Raw genomic sequence first — 23,681 nt, 5'->3', positions numbered from 1 at the left:
GACTGGTTGGATCTCCTTGCAGTCCAAGGGACTCTCAAGAGTCTTCTCCAACACCACAGTTCAAAAGCATCCATTCTTCGGCGATCAGCTTTCTTCACAGTCCAACTCTCACATCCATACATGACCACGGGAAAAACCATTGCCTTGACTAGACGGACCTTGGTTGGCAAAGTAATGTCTCTGTTTTTTAATATACTATCAAGGTTGGTCATAACTTTCCTTCCAAGGAGCAAGCGTCTTTTAATTTCATGGCTGCAATCAGCATCTGCAGTGATTTTGGAGCCCAAAAAAATAAAGTCTGACACTGTTTCCACTGTTTTTTCATCTATTTCCCATGAAGTGATGGGATGTTTGGGTTAGTAATTTTAAAAAAAGTCTTTCTTTCTCTGTGAGACAGAGAGAGCTAGGAGAGTGTGAGGCTGCAGGTGGGCAGTCAGCTACAGGATCAGACCAGAGTCACGCTGAAAGGGTGAGGGTCTGAGGAGTCAGTGGTGCGGGTGAGAGATGGGGGGAGGTAGACTCAAGTGTGTTCCGTGACCAAACGTGGGGAAGCTCTGGAGTGTCTTAGGCTGATAGTGACGTAATTTCTTGTTTAGTCGCTCAGTCATGTCCAACTCTTTGCAACCCAGTGGACTGTAGCACGCCAGGCTTCCCTGTCCTTCACTATCTCCCGGAGTTTGCTCAAACTCATGTCCATTGAGTCAGTGATGCCATCCAACCATCTCATTGTCTGCCTCCCCCTTCTCCTCCTGCTCTCAATCTTTCCCAGCATCAGGGTCTTCTCCAATGAGTCGGCCCTTCGAATGAAGTGACCAAACTATTGGAGCTTCAACTTCAGCATCAGTCCTGATGAATAGTCAGGACTGATTTCTTTTAGGATTGACTGGTTTATCTCCTTACTGTCCAAGGGACTCTCAAGAGTTTTCCCCAGCACCACAGTTCAAAACCATCAGTTCTTCCGTGCTAGCTTTCTTTATGGTCCAATTCTCACATCCATACATGACTACTGGAAAAACCATTGCTTTGACTATACGGACCTTGGTTGTCAAGGTGATATCTCTACTTTTAGGGGTTGAGATTTAGAATAGCCACTCTGCTCCTGGATGCAGCATGGAAAGAGAAAGCCCCATTGCAAGGCCCTTTCGTTGATCCAGGGGAGATAAAGACCACCTGGGATGATGGCAGGGGAGAGCAAAAGAAGGAGCAGATTTGAGAGATGCTGAGGAGGGAAAACCCACAGGACTTGGCCATGGATAGGATGCTCGACCGAAAGAGAGATCTGTATGGAGGAAAACTTCCAGGTTTCTGGAATCAACAACAGTTGACACTAACTGAGCACTCAATTCATGTCAGGCACAGTTGAAATCAAGCTAGGGGAGAAAAAAATCACACAAAGACACACACACACAGAGTTTACACATGTGGTACCTCTTTGAATACACAAAACTGTTTATAAATGTTGCCTTAGGGAGGAATTGAGTATCTCTAACAAAGATCAATATACTTTCTAGTAGGACTTCCCTGGTGGTCCAGTGGTTAAGAATTCACCTGCCAATGCAGGGGACACGGGTTCAATCCCTGGTCCAGGAAGATCCCACATGCCACAGGGCACCTAAGCCCATGTGCCACAGCTACTGCAGCCCGTGCACCCTAGAGCCCGTGCTCTGCAACAAGAGAAGCTGCTGCAATGAGAAGCCCATGCACAACTAGAGAAAGCCCAAGAACAGCAACAAAGACCCAGCCAAAAATTTTAAAACCTAAAATAAATATTTTTAAAAAATACTGTCTAGTAAAACTCTTGGGGAACTGGTGCTGGATGTTTTCCACATGTGTGCTTGCTAATACCCACCTTCAGTTTGACTGACTGAACCCACACAATCTGCAATCACTGAGTGTCGCAGCTGCAGGTTCTGTGCAGGTAAAACAGGAGAAATATTGTCCCCTGGCACGCAGACAGAAAAGAGGGAAGAACCGAGCATCACACTCAGCTCCTTCTTCCAGAGCAGCCAATCAGCTCGGTCCCTCACAGAGGTGGGCGGGGTTTGGAGCAGGAAGGTGCCACCTCCACGGGCTCCCAGCTAACATTCCCAACTCCTGGCTCACTGAACTGGCTGAACTAACCCACTGAGCTAATGGTGGGTAGGAGTTGTGTGTCCTTCCAGGTCTGTTTGATCTTGCCCCCACCATCAAGTGGAATTTTCACAATATCAACTACTGGTCCTTTGGGCAGCCTCCTAGAACCACAGCTGGGCAAAGCAGATTTGGTTGCCTGAACCAAACAGGAACCAAACAGGATCAGACATTTCAATAGACTCCAAGGCCACTCAGTACCTAAGCTGGAAAACTGACTCCCTATCCCATTTTCCACCTCAGATTATGAAGCACCAAGTAGCATGATAGAGCTCATCAGATTTACTGTGAAAGTAAATAACAATATACTCCAATATTTTGGCCACCTGGATGCAAAGAGCCAACTCATTGGAAAGACCTTGATGCTGGGAACGAGTGAAGGCAAAAGGAGAAGAGGGCAGCAGAGGATAAGATGGTTAGATAGATAGCATCACTGACTCAATGGACATGAATTTGAGCAAATTCCAGGAGATAGCAGAGGAGAGAGGAGCCTGGCATGCTGCAGTCCACGGGATCACAAAGAGTCGGACATGAGTTAGTGAGTGAACAACTAAATAGCAGTATAAAAATACTCCATAAAATACCAACACAGAGAAGCCTCAAGCTTGAATATCAATTCATTCCCATGGTGAATTTCTGATTCTGCTCAGCCACAGCTGAAGGGGCTCTGAGGGTCTGGATGGAGCTGGGGCCACCGCCTGGACCATCTCTAGTGGGGAGAGGCATGGACCCTTGAGCACCATATAAGGGATGCTGAGAGCACCAAGAGTCACGAGACTCAGCTTAAAAACATCCTAAGAGCTAATGTGCTGAACCACAGATGAATGGCATACCATCTGCACACTCAGGAAATCCACAGCTCTCAGGGCAGGTGTATGAGCAAGAGTATATTCCCCTAGGCTCTGTAGGTGATGCTGCAAAGACCAAGAGAGAGACTCAAGCAAGGGAGGAAAGGAAGATATGGACCAAGAAAACCATTTCTATTCTGCCAAGATGCTAGTCAGGTGATGGAAGACAGGGGTCTGGGATCCACTCAAAATCAATAGGGTCAAATCTCCCACTCCTTTCACCACTGTGCAAGTGCCATATAAGGGGTAGGGAGCCATGCACAAGGTCTCCCCTCTGAGACAGCAGGGTCTGAGATTTCATTGTCTTCATGTTGTTGTTGTTTAGTCGCCCAGACGTGTCCGACTCTTTGTGACCCCGTGGACTGTACCCCACCAGACTCCTCTGTCCATGGGATTCTCCAGGCAAGAATACTGGAGTGGGTTACCATTCCCTTCTCCAGGGGATCTTCATGACCCAAGGATAGAACCCAGATCCCCTACACTGGCAGGTGGATTCTTTAGCACTGAAGCACCTGGGAAGCCCCCATTGTCTTCATGTAAGTTAGCAGTCTGCAGTGATGCTGGCTCCAGTGACCAGGTCTTCTTCTTTGAGGTACCTTCCTTTCCCAGCTAGAAGTCAGACTCTCTGAATGTCCATTCTTTCCAGGCTCCGGTGCCTCCTTGGGCACCACCTCCCCCTCCTGAGGACATCTCACCACAGGGCATCCTTGCGGAGACCCCAGACTGTCCCATACACCAAGAAGATGGCTTTCTTCCCTCATCCCCCTTGTGTTCCAACTGGAGGATCACTCAGACAGAATCCTGAATCAAAGCTGGATTGATGGTTCTAATCCCGTGCACTTCTCAAGACGCTTTCCTTCATAGACCTTTTAAAAATATCCACCCTTTGAAAATCATTGCTTTCCCTCTAATCTTTTCCTGCAGGGATCATATATTTCACGTGTGCTTTCTTCCCCTCAACTGTCCCTGGCTTCTTTCAGGCAAGCTCAGCTTTGCATCAGTTGAACCTGCTTTTCTTTTTTAAGTTGGCCCTTCATTTCATATAGAGCCCCCCCTTTCTTGTGTTTTCCAAGAATTGTTTTCTGAACACAATCCTCCAGGGTCTTTTCTTACGGGATTTCCCATGATGGAAGATACGAAATCATTCATTCTGGGTCTGTTCAAAGCAAACCGCTGTTTAGACAAATCTTACTAAGCTGGAAAATCCCACTCAGAGGTCTTCTGCCATCAGTCCTGCGTCTCCTCGAGTCTGGGCTTGTTCCGAGCTTGTCCTGCCCGGCTGTTCTGACATCCGTCCCATTGGTCCTGTGTTTTCCTTCAGAAACCAAATTCCATGAATGTCTCAGGTGTTCTCTTAGACAGAGGTATTTCCTGGGTCACAAAGTTCATGAATTTTTTTTTTTTTTTTTAGCACTTCACACTGATCTTTCTAGTCTTTCACTGTCCAAAAAATTTCAATTAATTTATGTATTTTTAATTAGAGGGCAATTACTTACACTATTGTGTTGGTTTCTGCCATACACCAACATGAATCAGCCATAGGTATGCGTATGTCTCCCTCCCTCTTGAACCTCCCTCCCTCCTCCCACGCCATCATCTCCTTTGGATAGCTTTACCCAAAGCTTTTTTTTGGTCCCTTCTTTAAGGGGCTGTTGCCAATTGTTCTTATGATGTATGCTCACACTACAGCCCTCCTCCCAGCAGATCTAAAAGGACAGACACTTCTCAAATTTTCCTGGATCTTGGCTACCCCTGGGAAAGTCATTGCAGTCTGCTTTCTGTAAAATGTTGCTTCTTTTCTCTGCTGCTCAATCTTACTGGAATTCAAAGACCATTTCTGTTCTAGACCCACCTAAACTAGGTCTGTCAACATTGTATAATATATCATCTTTACCATCTGAGCAACCAGGGAAGCCCAATTTTTTACTATAGTTCAGTAAAAAAATATTTTAAAAAATACATCTGTCATTTCAATTTCCCCCATAAGAACAATCAATATTATATTTTCAATAATACTGATGTATTTCTCTTCCACAAACTTAGAAGACAGATTCTTTTTATGATAAAAGACTTCATTCCTTTTATTATTATTTTTTAATAAAATCTACTATTTTTCTGTAAACGGAAGCCACAGGCAGGGTGTCTGAAGTTCAGAACCGTAGTCAGAGTATATCAATAACAAATCTGGAATCACTTTGAAATCACATATGGGGGTTTCTCTTGAACTTGTGGGCAAGTTACAGGAATTAAAATCTAGTTCCTTTGTAGTTTTCTCTCTTGCTTCTGAAGACAATTTAAAGCAATTTAAAATTTTTTTAAAGTACAGAACTGGGAGGCAGTTTACCTTATGCCGTCTACAGTTACCGACCACTAACACTCTAAAACTCAAAACTCACTCTGTTCTGTGAAACAGACAGAATATCAGCTTAAAGTCCTGGGCATCCTGGCTCGGAGAACTTCCCGAAGACCACACTAAAAATGTCCTGCTCCTTTGCATCAAAGCCCCCATGAAATGCTCTCAATCAATGCCCTTTAATCAAACACTTGTCTCCTTCTTAATCTTCCCGAATGCCTCCTTTTCACCGGATCCTTGCTGCTTCTGCCTCTTAAGTCCATCCTGAAGCCACCTCACTTGCTAGGGTCCCCAGCCTGCCTCCATCACAGTGTAAAATGGCCAAAGAGCCTCTGGCTGCCATGACCGGCTGAGGGAAGAGTCCCACATGGCCCCTGCTTCCTAACGCTTAACTCTCCCACCCAGGGCATCCCTGTAAAAAACTCAGTTTCAGGGGCTTCCCTGGTGGCTCAGCTGCCTGCCAGTGCAGGAGACACCGGTTCAATCCCTGATCCAGGAAGATCCCACACGCCTGGGAGCCACAGCTACTGAAGCCTGAGTGCCCTAGAGCCTGTGCTTTGCAACCAGAGATGCCACTGCAATGAGAAGCCCGAGCACCACAACTAGAGAGTAGCCCCCGCTCAGCATGACTAGGGAAAAGCTCGTGCAGCAATGAAGACCCAGCACAGCCCAAAATAGAAAATTAAAAAAATCAGTTTCATTATAGAGCAGTGAAAATGAATATGAATATTATGTGACTACACACAGCCATGTGGATGATCTCATAAAACCCTCTTCATGCTGTGGGAAAGAACATACTGTTTCTACTGTTATGACTGTATTTATATAAATGTATGTGAATTGCAAAGCAAACCCAAAACTCTGTATGCTGCTAGTGGTCAGGATGGTAGCTGGGCGATCGTAAGTGGTCTGAGGGGTTTATGTGCTGTTGGTAATGTCCACTGTCTCGTCCAGGTGCTGGTTACATAAAGAGTGTCCAGTTAGTAAAATTTCATCCAACATCCAACTGTAATATCTGCACGTTGATAAAAGGTTACTTTTTTAAAAGTCATCAAGCCCAACTATATGACATCATGTTAGCACTGTGATCAATTGCCGAGGTCAACCCCCATTCCCACCCCGAGGGTCGCAGTTGACAAACCTAGCACCGTGCCTCCTGGCCGTGCCCAAAGCCCCCATCCACACAGGTCGAGTGCTCCACAAATGACGGTTATTATTATTTATTTTTCAATGTCCTCTGCTCTTTAATGAGATGTTAAGGTTTGGGGGAGTACGTTGGGTTGAAGAGTGCATCTCAAAAATGATATAACCAAGTCTTAGCCCCCAATACTTATGAAAGTGATCTTGTTCGGAAATTGGGTCTTTGTGAATGTAATTAAGTCAAGGTCTGAGATTTACAGTATTCCCTAAATCTAATGAACAATGTTCTTATAAGAAAAAGGAGAGGGAAATTTGAGATGCAGAAAAAGAGGCCAAAGGAAGAAAACCACGTGGAGATGGAGGCGAAGGCTGGAATTATGCTGCCACAAACCACGGAGCCCCAGGAGCCAGCATAAGAAACCAGGAGAAGCAGGAATGACCCTTCACTAGAGCCCTCGCCGGGAGCATGGCCCTGCCAACCCTTTGGTTTCAGACTTCTGACCTCCAGAACTACGAAAGAGTACATTTCTGCCGTGTTAAACCCATCAGTTTGTGGTCGTTTGTTAACGATAACCCTAGGAGACAAATACAGCCCTAGGACCAAACATTTAACACTCCCTTTTTCCTGCACTTTTTCTAAACCAAGAGACAAATTCTGACTCTAAGAGATGGTGTCAGAATTCTGCCTGGATTACTCATGAAACCATAGTAGATGGCATGATTGAACACATGCCAAATTAGCTTATTAATAACTGCCTGAGAATTGAATTGAGTCCTCCTGGCTCCAGACCTCCCTACCACAGGCTAGACTCTGCTCTAAAATGCTTACAAGAACAGGTAAGGTCACATTTTATCTAAAAGGTATTCAGCATTTGTTTAGAGACCCCAGGTACTTCCTAGGGGGCATGAAGCCGGGCAACAGTAAAGATACAGTCTAACACAGAGCAAGACAAATACTAGATGATATCACTTCGGTGTGGAATCTAAAAGAACCAAACTCTTAGAAATAGAGTAAAGGGGTGGTTACCAAGAACTGGTGGGTGAGGGATGCGGGAAGATGTTGGTCAACAGATACAAACTTTCAGTTATAAGACTAAAGTTCTGGGAATCTAACATACAGCTTAAGTATAATAGTCACTCATACTATAGTATGCATTTGAAAGTTGCTAAGAGAGTAAACTGTAAATGTTCTCACCATGAAAAAGAAATGGTAATTATGTGACATGATAGAAGTGATAGCTAATGGTATGATGGTAATTATTTTGCAGTATATAAGTGTATCAAAACAACACAGACACTACGTGTCAATTATATCTCAATAAAGCTGGGAGAATAAGATGTTGTCCATCACTCTGCAATTCAGCTCTGGCCCCATACTTGCACAAATCAGGAAGGACTGAGTAGTCTATAGTATCTATGATCTTTGAAGGCAGATTATTAAGTTGTCACTTGGATATGTCCCCTGGGAGTTCATTGACACAAATATCCCCCAAGAGGCTTAACGAAGAATTCTACCCACACTTACTGCTCTCCCTAAGAGGTCTTGTTACTGAAACAAACATTCTGTTTTGTTCTCTATCATTGGTGTTTGAATGCCTCTTTCAGAATGTCATCCCTGACAGCAGCTTGCCTAGCCTGTCCCGAGTCCCGCTCTGCAGTGGAAACCAGTGAAGAGATATTCTCTTTCAGGTTATACAGTCTTACTATCGGCCTGCAGGACAGAAAAAAGGCTGGATATACTCTCATGTCTGTTACTTGTGACAAGAATTCTCACTTATTTTCGGTTACATTGGGTCTCAGTTGAGACAGGCGGTATCTTTTGTTGTGGCATGAAGGTTTAGTTGCTCCATAGCATGTGGAATCCTAGCTCCCCAACCAGGGATTGAATCTGTGCCCCCAGCATTGGAAGCATGGAGTCCTAACCCCTGGACCACCAGGGAAGTCCCTCCCACTTCTAATATTGCCAAAGTAACCAGACCCAGGAAGCAAAGGGGATGCATGACAAGGAAGGACCACCTTTGGCTAAGCCCCTCTTAGGGGTGAACCACCTTTCCCAGTGCACGTTCTTACTGACAAGCCTGTGACCCCATCCGGGACCACCCATCCCAGACAGCCCGCCACACTCCAGAATTATTTTTTCCTCTCTTTATTGCATCCCTCTCCTTCTTTCAGCTAGTTGTCTAGGTAAAAATAGTCTGGGCAACAGTCCAACTAATCCCCTCTGAGGTACCGTATTAGTGAAGATACCAGTTATCTTCCTCAGGAATACATACATTTTAGAAGGTGACTGATGAGAGTAAGATGTGGAAGCAAAGCAATCAAAGTTGAATGTTGCAATTTTAACCAGCTTGAATGAGTGGAAAGATTTTCGCTCCTCCCTCAAATGACACTGTGTAGCTGAGCAACGACTCTGCAAGCCTACAGCGGGGTCTATTCAAGGCACATGCCTCTGTAAAGTGTAGAAGTCCCTATGGGAAGTCCCACTTCCCATCACACAGACACACGCTGGAACATACAGGAAAGATGAGAAATTAGACACGAAAGGCAGGCAGACTCCCCATACACCAGAGTAAGGAATTTACACTCTATCTTACGGGCACTGGGAGCCATGCAGGGCCTTACCCAAGGGAGCAGTGTGGTCAGCTTTGCCTTTTAGCCAAACCACCACATGGCATTGTGGAGGATGGATGCGATGGAGTCGGCGGGCTCAGCTGGGAAGTTGAGATGTGGTCCATGTGAGAGACATGATGTTCTGAACCGGAGCAAAGGTAGTGGAGCTGGAGAGGAGGGGAAGGCTTTGAGAACACTGGGGAAGGGTGGGCGGGGTGAAACTAGCAGCCCCAGGTGACCGAGAGGATCCGGGCAGAGAGAGCAGGAGCCTCGCACACACCAATGCTCATAAAGAGGAAAAGAGGAAACCAGGCACAGAGAAGCCACGGCAGAGCAAGGTCTCAAGCAAAGGCAGGGATTGGTGTGAAAGTCAGACGTTTCTGTTCAAGCAGTCCTACTGCTTTGGTCCCTCAGGGCATATGCAGGTTTCCAGAGCCCATGAGCATGGATCACCTGAAAGTTGTCCATCTCCAGATCCTCCACTTCCTCAAGTGGATTCAACCCACCGCAGATAGGAAATATTCAGAAGAACAATTCCAGTAAGGTCCCAAAAGCAAAACTTGAATTTTCCACTCGTGTGCAAACACTTACATAGCATTTTCAACTATTTGCATATAATTTATAGATGACTTGATCTTCCCAGGTGGCTCAGTGGTAGAGAATCCAGCCGCCAATGCGGAAGATGCAGGATCGAACATGGGTTCAATCCCTGGGTTGAGAAAAATCTCCTGTTAAAAGGAAATGGCAACCTACTCCAGTATTCTTGCCTGGGAAATCCCATAGGCAGAAGAGCCTGGCGGGCTACAGTCCATGGGGTCACAAATGACTTAGTGACTAAACAACAACAGATAAATTACTTTGTATTAAGCATTATAAGTAATTAGAGATAATATAATGTACAGGGAAGCTGTGCTACAGATTGTCAGGAAATACCAGGATCACAGCTTTATTGTGGTGAAGGGGCTTTCGGAAAGGAAATCAGTCTTAAATATTCATTGGAAGAACTGATGTTGAAACTGAAGTTCCAATACTTTGGCCACCTGATGTGAAGAGCTGACTCATTGGGAAAGACCCGGATGCTGGGAAAGATTGAAGGCGGGAGGATAAGAGGACAACAGAGGATGAGATGGTTGGATGGCATCACCAACTCGACGGACATGAGTTTGAGCGAGCTCCGGGAGATGGTGAGGATAGGGGAGCCTGGTGTGCTGCAGCCCATGGGGTCGGAAAGAGTCGGACATGACTGAGCGACTGAACAACCACCAAAAAACAGCAGGCTATTTTATGTAAGGGATTTGAGCTTCCCCAGATTTTGGAACCCAGGGAGAACTGCATTATCTAAAATCATAGAAAAAAATTCACTTCGATTTCTATGTGGCAGAGAGACAAAACAGGACGATCTCTAGAACATTTCAGTCATAAAAATAATCACGCCCAGATAAACTTCTGTGGAGTTCAAGGAGAAAAGGGAACTCTGTAAAATTCTCAACTCTTAAGAGCTTATACATGGACATTTTTAAGTAAATGATGATTAGTATCAAGTAACTAGATTCTCTTTGAGACACTTCAGAGTGTTATCGCATATTTCAGCGTCAAAGAAATGTCGACACGGCAGAAGGTACACTGTTTGTTCACAGGCTATGACCACTTTAAGTTATGATGAGACATTCCTGATACTTAACAGATCATCTTCAAGATTAAGTTCTAAATGATGTCAGAGGGGCGCACAGTTCATGCCTGGGTCCCCCACCCCAGGGCTGTGCCTCCCCAGGGCTGTCTTCAGTGTATCTGATCTGGGAGCCTGCCTGGCTTCAAGTCGCACTCGGGTGCCCAGCACTGTCCATTCCCCTCCTGAGTTTCTCTCTCTTTCCCTGGCTTTCACACCCTTTCCAAGTAAGCGTTGTCCTCCGCCACGTGCATCACGTTTGTCATCCTTTTTCTTGGCCCCGGTACCCTGATAGCAGTTGCTGTTTGCAGGCTGGGCACTGAGCGGATGCAGAAGGAAGCCCGCGCCTCTGCTTTGGGCCTCCGGCCTCTCCTCCCGGGTGCCCCACTTCCCCGAGGTCCCCACCCACCCTGCGTACCCTCCCCAGCCATCCTCCTCTCTTCCATCGGCCCAGTCTCCTCCACCCCTGCCTTCCCTTCCAGGCACCCAGGGCCCAGCCTCTGGACCTCCTTCTCAGGAGAGCTGAAGGTGAGCCCGAACAAGCACATACCCCAGATCGGTAACACCAGCCCTGCCCAGCCAGGCCCTTCCCGCTCCACAGACATCTCAGTCTCCCTGGCCTTTCGTCTGCAGAGCAGTGGGAGGGAGAGGATGTGACTTCATCAGCCAGGCATCCGAGCCCAGGGGTGCCCAGGGCTCCCACCCAGGCCTGCCCCCCACACCCCTCTCTCCATCTCTGAGCCCCGCTGTGGACAACCAGGGGCTTTGGCTTTGAAGGGGGGATGCTGCATTTCTGAGAAAGGGACAGACTGGGGAGGAAATGGACTTGGCCAGACGTACACTTTATGTAAAACATCCCCTCCACACGAATCCCACGCACAGGGCTACACACACTCACTGCAAAGGGTGCAGCTGTGCAGGAACACACACACACACACACCCAACTCACTCCAGCCCCAACGTGATCAGAAGAAATGAATTAAGATGAAAGCCCTTAGTGTTCCCCCTCATTTCCTCCTCGTGGCCCTAGCAGAGGTCACAGGCAAAGCTTCTGAACTTCAAGGTGCCAGTGAGAGAAGGGATGGGACCAATAGGACCAGGAGGGCCCCCCTTTGGAGCCCCCAGTCTTTCCCACTCTGGTTAACTGCATGGGGGTTGCTGGCTGCACCCCTTTCTTTCCTCCTGCCCCTCAAAACAGCATGGTCTCCACCTCACGCCTCCTTCCTGCACTGGGCCTTACTGCCTTGGAGGTCTTCAGGGTTTCCAACCCTCCAGAATTCTTGGCTTACATACAAGTGCCTCATGGAAGGGTGACACACTCGTGTACACTTCTGGGGGAGGGGACAGGAGCAGAGGGGCGAGGCTCAGAAAGGGCAGAAGGGAAATGTCCCTTTCCAGTTTCCAGACTGTCACCTGGTCCGCAGCCCCCAGCGGGTGGGGTGCCAGCCCTGAAGCACCTTTCTCAGGGTGGCTGCTCCCTCCCTGCCTGTCCTCAGAAACTCCCGAGGGTGGGCCCTACCTGGACTGTGGAGAGAAGCCCGGGGACCTCTGGTGTCTCTCCATCTAAGCAGTTTGCAGAGACGTCTTTGCTCGGTCCTAGCTGTGCTTCACCCCAGCCGGTCACACCTGTCACCCCAGCTCGAGTGCCCGCTACCCCTCCACGCCCACCACTGTCACCATTCGCCCTGTGGACTCCTCACCCTTAAGATCTCTCTCAAAGGGGCCTCCTCCAACCAAGCCGTGGAAACTTGCCCTCTCCAGGAAATAAATCACTGTTTATTTCCCTCCAAGCATTTGTCATTATCTGGCTCGATTTTGTTTGCTTACTTGTTTGTTATCTGAGCAGTGCGGTCACCTCTCCACACGGAGTCCCCAAGATTGGAGCTTCCCAAATGAACTGGTTTCGCCAAGTCTCATTCACCTTTCCTGAAGCCCCAGAGTGGGTCTAGCACCCAGCAGCTGACTCTTCGTGACCTCATGTACTGTAGCCCTCCAGGCTCTTGTGTCCATGGGATTTCCCAGGCAAGTGTACTAGAGTGGGTAGCCGTTCCCTTCTCCAGGGGACCTTCGCTAGCCGGGGGTCGAACCTGAGTCTCCTGCTTTGGTAGGTAGGTTCTTTGCCACTGAGCCACCTGGGAAGCCCACCTAGTAACTACATGTTTGTTCAATAAATGAATGAAGGAAAACATCCTAGGTGCTGGTAACCTGTGTCCTTCTATCTTAAAACCTTCCCAGTTAAATGATTATTTATAACACATAAACATAGATATTAACATAGAACATACACTGGATACATTATACAGCTATATGTACACATAATAAGTAAATATGACACATGTACTTGTCAACGTCTGCCTTCAAAGCCACTCGAGAGCATTGCTGTCTGAGCTCTCCCTGTCACTCAGCATCCAGCCCAATGCTCGATAGTCTCCAGTTTGCTTGTTGCCATGTGATGTTGAATAAAACATTTTATTTTAGTTAGGAGGCGAGGGATGTATCTTGCATTTGTTCAGTTCTTGAAAGACTGCTCAGTGCTTCCACATCTGATCTGTCCTCATAATTCTAAAAATTCAGCACACAGTGGTGGTGGCGGTGGTGGGTTACTCGGTAAGTCCTGTCTGACTATTTGCAACCCCATGGACTGCAGCCCATCAGGCTCCTTGGTCCATAGGACTCTCCAAGCAAGAACACTGGATTATGTTGCCACTTCCTTCTCCAGGGGATCTTCCTGGACCTGGGACTGAACCCACATCTCCGGCTTGGCAGGTAGACTCTTTACCACTGAGCCACCTGGAAATCTCCAAAAGTCAGCATCAGTTAGTTCACTTCAGTAGCTCATTCTGTCTAACTCTTTGTGACCCCATGGACTGCAGCACGCCAGGCCTCCTTGTCCTTCACCATCTCCCAGAGTTTGCTCAAATTCACGTCCATCAAGTCAGTGATGCCATCCATCCAACCATCTCATCCTCTGTCATCCCCTTCTCCTGCCTTCAATCTTTCCCAGCATCAGGGTCTTTTCCAATGAGTTGGCTCTTTGCATCAGGTGGCCAAAGTATTGGAGCTTTATTTGGAATCTCTATTTACATAGTCCTTTCAGTGTATGGAATTAGGATGGCCTCATGCAACCTCTGCTCATGGCCTTTCTGCTGACCTTTGTATTGTGCTGAGTTCACCTGTCCCACAAGATGCAGTTCATACCTCCCTTCCTCCAAGTACCTCTCTTCCTGATAACTTGAACAGAAACGTCACGTCTGCCACCACACCCGGATTGTACCTGCACACACATCTTTATCAAAGCTAGTCACATTTTACTGATTTGCCTTTGTGTATATCTTCCCCACTGGATCCTACATTCTTCTCAAGGTAAGAACTACGTGTTGTTTATTTACACATCTCCTGTTCCTAGCAGGGCTCTGTGTTTTCTTGAACTTGTAGGCATATATCAGCCAACAGCTAACGACTTGCTTCGCCGTATCACAAGGTAAACAAGGATGGCATCCAGAAATACAGGACAAACCCAAGCCCAGAAAGCCATTTTCAATAAGATCTAGGAAAGCATATCCCATTGAGAGGGCTGGGTAGGTCAGTCTCTGCTCGGGGACGTGCTGTGGTCACGAGTGTTAGTGGAGAGTCCCATGTTCCTCATGAGTTCCCCAGTCACTCACTGCCTCCTAGCCGACCTCTCTTCCTTTTGTGGGCAACACTAGGTTCCCCAGCACAGGAGAGAGACTTGGCCTTCAGGTCCTGGGAGCACTTAATAGGACCATAGGGCTCAAGAAAGATTTCCATAGGGAAGTAATGATTCAGATGAGACCCCAGGGTATCCAGGACTTCCCTGGATAGGATATCCTATCCTATCCAGTGGATAGGAATCCAGTGGACAGTGGATAGGAATCCACCTGTCAGTGCAGGGATCACAGGTTGATCCTTGGCCCTGAAAGACTTCACATGCAGGAGAACAACCAAGCCTATGCACCACCACGACTGAGCTCTGTGCTGGAATTCCTGAAGCCCATGTGCCTACGCGCCTGGGCTCCACAACAAGGGAAGCCACTGCCGTGGGAAGCCAGGGCACCACAATTAGAGAGCAGCCCCAATTCACCACAACTGGAGAAAGCCTGCACTCAGCCACAAAGGCCCAGGGCAACCATAAATAAACAAACATTAAAACAATCATTTTCAAAACAGATGAGACCCAAGGAAAAGTTGGAGGTGGCAAAGAGAAGGGAGTGAGGGTTTTTGCAGACGGAGGGGACAGTACACCTAAGACAGCAGTGGTCACTTAGCGTCGTGGAGGCCCCAGGGAGTGGAGACCATAGGAGCTAGACCACTCATGCCTCGGCCAGAAGGGGCAACAGGCTGCAGCCACGCAGGAATGGGGGAGGGGGGTGTTAATGTATATTCCAATTTTTAAAAGAATCTGGAAACCTGGACTTTTATGAGAAATTCTCTAGTTTTACATGTCGGCTCAACTTAACAAAAATATTGTGTGTGCCAAATAAAACACACCTGTGGGTTTAATGGGCCAGTGGGTAGCCAGTCTGGGGGCACCGGGTTAAAACATGCACAAAGAGGCCACAAGGTGCAAAGACAGAGGCTGAAGAATGAAAAAGGCCCACGTGGCCGTGAGAGGCTGTGGAAGGACTTTGTCACCTCGTCTTGTCTTTCCTTTTCCTTTTCTTCTTCTCTCCTCTCTTCTCTCTCTCTTTTTTTTTCATGCAACTCTTATTTCTTTTTTTAAAATTGAGGTATGATTGATTTATACTGTCACGTTAGTTTCAGGTAAACAGCAAAGTGATTCATATACATATATATGTAGATAGATAGACAGATTTTCAGATTCTTGTCCCTTATAGGTTATTACAAGATATTGAGTAGAGTTCCCTGTGTCACACAGTAAGTCCTTATTGCTTATCTATTTTATTTTTTATTGACACATACAGTGCCATGTATAAGATAGATGGGTATTGATAAGCTGCTGTATAACATGGGAAGTTCAAAAACTTGGTGCTCTGTGACCTAGTGGGGTGGGATGTGGGGGAAGGGAGAGCCAAAAGGGAAGGGATATATGTATGCATATAGTTGATTCAGTTCATTGTACAGCAGAAACGAACACAACATTGAAAAGCTGCTCTATGCCAATGAATTGCTTAAAGCTTATCTATTTTATATGTAGTAGTGCATTGATGTTAATCCCAACCTCCTAATTGATCACTCCCCAAAGAATCTCAAGGTGAGCAGGACTGTATTTCAGGAAGCCTACTCAGGTTGCAACATGAAGAATCAGTGGGAAGGAACCAGCATGTAAGGAGGAAGACCAGTTTCAAGACAAGTAATGTGACAACACAGGCAGAAAGGCAGCAGCCTGGTCTCGATCCAGGAGAAGGATGAGGATGCGTGTGTTTGAGAGATTTTCTGGGCTTCGAACCACAGAATTTTCTGTCTGAATGATTTTCTGGCTTAGACACCTAAGTGGTTTTTTGGTGTTATTTATCAAGAGAGAGAACACAAGGGACTTCCCATAGTGGTCCGGTGGTTAAGACTCCGTACTTTTACTGCAGGGGGCAGGGGTTCAATCCCTGATTGGGGAACTAAGATCTCACATGCCACTCAGCTGAAAAATAAAAAGAAGAGAGAGAACACCAAAGGAAGACCAGGGATGGGGGTGAGATGAATTTAACTTTGACCATATCGAATTCTGGCACTTCCAAATGGAAATTTCCAGGGGATGATTTCAAAGAAAGAAATCTGTATTAAAAGTCTAGATTCAGGAGTCATCGACAGGTGATAGTAAAGCCACAAGGGAAAGTTGAGAACCCAAAGGGAGACTATGTAGGGTGAGAACAGAAAAGGGTCCAGAACAGAACTCGTTTTAGGGATGAGTGTAAGTGAAGAAGTTGCAGGACCGACAAAGAAAAGTCAGAAAAGAAGTAAGAAAACCAGTAAAGTATTGGCGTGTGGTTTCATGGGATCAGGGAGAGATGTACTTTCAGGATCAAGTGGACAGTAATGTCAGATGCTTCAGAGATACGAACTGAGGACAGGAGAGTGCCCACTGAACTCGTGATACGGAGTTTAACGGCCATCTTGGGGACTGCGCTTTCACTGAAGTGCTTGGGAGGAAATCCAGCTTGCAGGGCACTGAGGACCCAGCTGGGCTCGAGCAGAAGGACACAGCAGGTTTGGACAGCTCTTTCCAAAATGTTGGCTCTGGACAGAGGAGAGAAAGATAAGTCTGTAGGAGGATGTGAGAGTTGGACCATAAAGACGGCTGAGAGTGGAAGAACTGATGCTTTTGAACTGTGGTGCTGGAGAAGACTCTTGGACTGCAAGGAGATCGAACCAGTCAATCCTAAAGGAAACCACCCCTGAATATTCATTGGAAGGACTAAAGTGGAAGCTCCAATATTTTGGCCACCTGATGTGAAGAGTCGACTTATTAGAAAAGACCCTGATGCTGGGAAAGATTGAGGGCAGGAGGAGAAGGGGACGACAGAGGATGAGATGGTTGGATGGCATCACCGACTCAATGGACATGTGTTTGAGCAAACTCTTGGAGATCGTGAAGGACAGGGAAGCCTGGTGTGGGGCGGCAAAGAGTCAGACGTGAGGTAGCAACTGAAAAACAACATTAGTGTGTGGGACCAAGGAGTTTTTATATATAGGAGAGAACTGAACATGTTTTAATCTTTATAAGTCTTTAGAGCAAGAGAAAGAAGTTGAAGAAATGAGAACAGAGAAGTCATCAGTGGTCCATGAAAGCTAAGATAGCAGGTGACACAGAGCCCCCAGCAAACAGGGAGATCCTTAGATGGGAGCAGGAGGGTGAGTACAAGCAGGTGGTGAGCTGGCTGGCTGGAGTGAGCTCAACTTGTGGGCTTCTCTTTTTCCCTCTGAAGTTAGAACTGATAGCATCAGCAGAAGAGGAACAGTGCACGTGGAGGATTCTAGGGGTTGAGGGGAAGTGACTCATCTCTGAGCACATCTGCAGAGGTGACTGCCTTGCCCTGGTTCCCACACTTGGTGAGCTTGGGATTTTGTGTGTGTTCTAGTGATTCTTCTTCACTTCTTCAAAGGCCAGTTGCATTTCTAACCGATGGTCCACAGGCAGACGCAGCCCTTCCCACACCTTGTAGGAAACGCCCTGGACTGGAGACCAGGGGCCTCAAGAGAATCCCATCCCTGCCACTCACCAATCTGGATATAAGGTCGAAACATCAGGCCACGAGTGGCCAGTGATGAGCTTGATGCCAAATAAAAGGGGGGATGTGTGTGTGCATGCTCACGCACCCAAGCACACACTCCTGATTTACAACTTCCACACCATCTCCAACCTTGTTGTTTAGTCGCTCAATCATATCCAACTCTTTGACACCCCATGTACTGTAGCCCGCCAGGCTTCTCCATCTGTGGGATTTCCCAGGCAAGAATACTGGAGTGGGTTGCCACTTCCTTCTCCAGGGGATCTTCCCGATCCAAGGATCGAATCCGAATCTCTTGTATTGGCAGGTGGCTTGTTTACCACCAGTGCCACTTGGAAGGGTCTCATATAAGGCTGCAATCAAGGTCTCTTAGGAGGTGTTGTCCATGACTGGGGTCTCTCTCACCTGCAAGCTTGGCTGGGGAGAGATCCTCCTCTGAACCCATAGCCACTATTCAGCTTCTCTCTGACTGTGGACCAGAGATCGCCTTCAGAGCCCTGCCACGTGGGCCTCTCCAACAAGGTAACTTGCTTCTCCAATGCACACAAACCACAAAGGTGGTGGTGTCTACTAGCAGAAGTCACAGTCTCTTGTAATGGAATCACAGAGTTCATGTCCCTTCCATTTTGCCATATTCTGCCAATCAAAAAACAAGTCACCAGGGACTTCCCTGGCGGTCCAGTGGTAAAGAAACTGCTTACAGTGCAGGGGACGTGGGTTCAACCATTGGTCGGGGAACTAAAATCTCTCGTTGTTGTTGTTCAATTGCCAAGTCGTGTCTGACTCTTTGCGACCCCGTGGACTGCAGCATTCCAGGTCTCCCTGTCCTCCGCTATCTCGCACGCCTCTGAGCAGCTAAGTCCATGCCACGACTAAGACCCAGTGTAGCTAACTATAAGAATTAATTAATTTGTAAAGCCTATTTAAAAAAAAGAAAGTCACCAGGTCCAGCCCAGGTTCAAGGGGACAGAGTTACACAAATACATGAAAACCAAGAGGCAGGCATCATTGAGGCCACCTTAGAAGTCTGCCTGCTACAAACAGGCTCCAGATTTTCACTCTGAAACAGAGGCTCAAGCCAAGTTTAATCATGTTTGAGAAAGGCAGAGTGGCCTGAACTGATATTTGACTCCTAAAGAGTAACAACTCATAGACAAGACCACATGCCGGTCACCACCCTAAGCTATGGACATGCACTTCTGATTTGCAAAACAAGGTTTCAAGTGAAGTATTTTCACTATGCAAATTTAGGATGATGAAAATAAGTTTTAGGTTAAGTGAGTTTGTCCAGGGTCACAGCCTTCAAGTGGCAGAGCTGGGTCACAGGCAGAGCCAGTCTGCTTCCACACCATGAAAACCAGCTCTGAGCATCCCCCACTCAGCCAGGACTGTGTCTTCAGAGCCTCACCTCTGGATGCCAACATCTGCATGGGTTAAGAATGAGTTTGGCTTTAATAGCCAAGAACCCAATACGCCAGGGTTTCAATAAGACAGGCTTCATTAAAAGTCCTTAGGGTTATTTTATCTATAATAGTATACACGTGTCCAACTCTTTGCAACCCCATGGACTGTAGTCTGCCAGGCTCCTCTGTCCATGGAATTCTCCAGGCGAGAATATTGGAGTGGGTTGTCGTTTCCTCCTCCAATAGACAATCTCAAGAAATCTAAAAACAAACTGCTAAAACTAATACATGAATTTAGCAAGGTTACTGGTCAATATACACAAATACTTACATTTACCTGGGTTATATTTATAAAAATTATAACATATTTTAATATACAACATTCAGGTATGACCTAAATCAAATCCCTTATGATTATACAGTGGAAGTGACAAATAGATTTAAGGGATTAGATCTGAGAGACAGAGTGCCTGAAGAACTATGGCAGAGGTTTGTGACATTGTACAGGAGGCAGCGATCAAGACCATCCCCAAGAAAAAGAAATGCAAAAAGGCAAAATGGTTGTCTGAGGAGCCCTTATAAATATGTGAGAAAAGAAGAGAAGCGAAAGGTAAAAGAGAAAAGGAAAGATATACCCATTTGAATGTTCCAAAGAAGAGCAAGGAGAGATAAGAAAGTCTTCCTCAGCGATCAATGCAAAGAAATAGAGGAAAACAATAGAACGGGAAAGACTAGAGATCTCTTCAAGAAAATTAGAGATACCAAGGGAAGACTTCATGCAAAGATGGGCACAATAAAGGACAGAAATGGTATGGACCTAACAGAAGCAGAAAATATTAAGAAGAGGTGGGAAGAATACACAGAAGAACTATACAAAAAAGATCTTCATGACCCAGATAACCACAATGGTGTGATCACTCACCTTGAGCCAGACATCCTGGAATGCAAAGTCAAGTCAGCCTTTGGAAGCATCACTAAGAACAAAGCTAGTGAAGGTGATGGAATTACAGTTGATCTATTTCAAATTCTAAAAGATGATGCTATGAAAGTGCTGCACTCAATATGCCAGCAAATTTGGAAAACTCAGAAGTGGCCACAGGACTGGAAAAGGTCAGTATTCATTCCAATCCCAAAGATGCCAAAGGATCTTCAAACTACCGCACAATTGCACTCATCTCACACACTAGCAAAGTAATGCTCAAAATTCTCCAAGCCAGGCTTCAACAATACATGAACCATGAACTTCCAGATGTTCAAGCTGGATTTAGAAAAGGCAGAGGAACCAGAGATCAAATTGCCCACATCTGTTGGATCATCAAAAAAGCAAGAGAGTTCCAGAAAAACATCTACTTCTGCTTTATTGACTACAACAAAGCCTTTGACTGTGTGGATTATAACAAACTGTGGAAAATTCTTCAAGAGATGGGGATAGTAGACCACCTTATCTGCCTTCTGAGAAATCTGTATACAGGTCAAGAAGCAACAGTTACAACTGGACATGGAACAACAGACTGGTTCTAAATAGGGAAAGGAGTACATCAAGGATGTATATCGTCACCCTCTTATTTAACTTCTATGCAGAGTACATCATGTGAAATGCCAGGCTGGATGAAGCATAAGCTGGAATCAAGATTGCAGGGAGAAATATCAATAAGCTCAGATATGCAGATGACACCACCCTTATGGCAGAAAGTGAAGAACTAAAGATCCTGTTGATGAAAGTGAAAGAGGAGAGTGAAAAAGTTGGCTTAAAACTCAACATTCACAAAACTAAGATCATGGCATCCGGTCCCATCACTTCATGGCAAATAGATCGGGAAACAATGGAAATAATGAGAGACTATTTTTTTGGGCTCCAAAATCACTGCAGATGGTGACTGCAGCCATGAAATTAAAAGACGCTCGCTTCTTGGAAGAAAGCTATGACCAACCGAGATAGCATATTAAAAACAGAGACATTACTTTGCCAACAAATGTTCATCTAGTCAAAGCTATGGTTTTCCAGTGGTCATGTATGGATGTGAGAGTTGGACTATAAAGAAAGCTGAGCACTGAAGAATGGATGCTTTTGAACTGTGGTGTTGGAGAAGACTCTTGAGAGTCCCTTGGACTGCAAGGAGATCCAGCCAGTCCATCCTAAAGGAAATCAGTCCTGAATATTCATTGGGAGGACTGATGCTGAAACTCAAACTCCAATACTTTGGCCACCTGATTTGAAGAACTGACTCATTGGAAAAGACCCTGATCTAGGAAAGATTAAAAGCAGGAGGAGAAGGGGAAAACAGAGGATGAGATTGTTGAATGGCATCACCGACTTGATGGACATGAATTTGAGTAAGCTCCGGGAGTTGGTGATGGACAGGGAAGCCTGGTGTGCTGCCATCCATGGGAGTCGCAAAGAGTCGAACATGACTGAGTGACTGAAATGAACTGATAACATATAATATGCTATAGCTATATATTATGAAATACTTTATATATATATTATATACTCTATTTCTATATTTTCCATGTACCAACAGTGAATAATCAGAAATTAAAACTAAAAAGCACTCATTTACCATGGCATTAAAATAAAATCAAATTCCTGGGAGAAAATCTAACAAAATATGGAAAAGTGCTGACACTGATAACTTTTTAATATTTCTGAAGAAAAAAGAAGACCTGAATAATTGTAGATATAGGCTAAGTTCATGGATTAGAATGCTTACTATTGTTAAGACATCAGCTTGTCCCAAATCAATCCATGGACTTCTAGAGTCAGTGCAGTCCCGGTCAGAATTCCAGAGCAGCCTTTTGAAAGAAACTGGCATGCTCATCCTAAAACGCACATGTATGACTGACTTCCTTGGCTAGCACGTCATTAATTTCTCATGAAGTTGTCAAGATAGTTCATCTGTAGATTTAATGTCATCCCAATAAAAATATCAAAAGGGGATTTTTTTTTTGGCACTAGACTAGCTGGTTCTAAATTTCATACGGAAAAATTACCAAGAATAGCCAGGAACATTTGGAAAAATTAGAGTAATAAGGAGGATTGAGGCTATCATATATAAAAACTTATTCTGAGTCCTCAAAAATCAAAACAACATGAATGGAAACAAAGATCACTAACACCAAGTACAAAATTCTGAAACAGATTAAAGTTTCAGGAGAATTTTGCATAATAAATTAAAGTCTTGGCTCACAGGAAATCCATCTGAAGAAAAAAATAAAGGTGATCTTACCTCACAACTGACACCAAAACAGATTCTGATAGAGGAAAGATTTAAATGAAGCCACAAATTACTAAACGTGAGAATAATTTTATAAGCTAGTATGAGAGAATGTGTGATGCAAAATCTAGAAGCATAAAAGAAAAGGGTGATGAATTTTATCCTGGAAGAATTACTTACAACCTCCATGAATCACAGATGCAATTATCAGAACAATAGTAACAGCACCTCAGACAAACAAACAGAGAAGCAACAAACTGGGACAAATGTTTGTAACTCATATGACAGGCAAGTGCTACAGTCCTTCATATAAAGAGAGAAAAGTAAGAGAAAATGTAGCGATCTAATGGAAAAATGAACAAAGAAGAGGAACATACAGGTCACAGAAAAAAAATAAAACAAATACGGACAGTCCCCAATTTAGGGTGGTTTGACTTACGAATTTTTGACTTTATGATGGTGTGCTTTCAGTGCAGTATTCAATTCATTATGTGAGATAATCAACACTTCATTACAAAGTAGGCTTGTGTCTGATGGTTTTGCCCATCTGTAGCTAATGTGTTTTGAGCACTTTTAAGGTAAGCAGGGCTAAGCAATGGTGCAAAGTAGGTGAGATACACTTTAATCTTATGAAATTTTCAACTTATACTGGGTTTATGGGGATGTAGCCGCATCATGACCTGGGTTTGGGCTTCAAATCTTGGCTCTGTTTATTTGCTGTGCGACTTTAGGCAAGAATTTAACCTCTCAAAGAGCTGGTTTCTTATTTAAAATAGAGACGATGAACTTAAACAGTTGCCAGGGGATGCGGGGGGAAGGATTGGGAGAAGGGATAGTTAAAGGATCTTGGGTTGGACATATATGCATTGCTCGAAGTCAATCCTGGGTGTTCATTGGAAGGACTGATGCTAAAGCTGAAACTCCAGTACTTTGGCCACCTCATGTGACGAGTTGACTCACTGGAAAAGACTCTGATGCTGGGAAAGGTTGGGGGCGGGAGGAGAAGGGGATGACGGAGAATGAGATGGTTGGATGGCATCACCGACTCTGTGGACATGAGTTTGAGTGAACTCCGGGAGTTGGTGATGGACAGGGAGGCCTGGCGTGCTGTGAT

Source organism: Moschus berezovskii, chromosome 6 (genome assembly GCF_049115385.1).
Source record: "Moschus berezovskii isolate FMDL1 chromosome 6, NW_MosBer_1.0, whole genome shotgun sequence".
NCBI classification, from domain to species: domain Eukaryota; kingdom Metazoa; phylum Chordata; class Mammalia; order Artiodactyla; family Moschidae; genus Moschus; species Moschus berezovskii.
Note: the sequence above shows the minus strand (reverse complement) of the source record.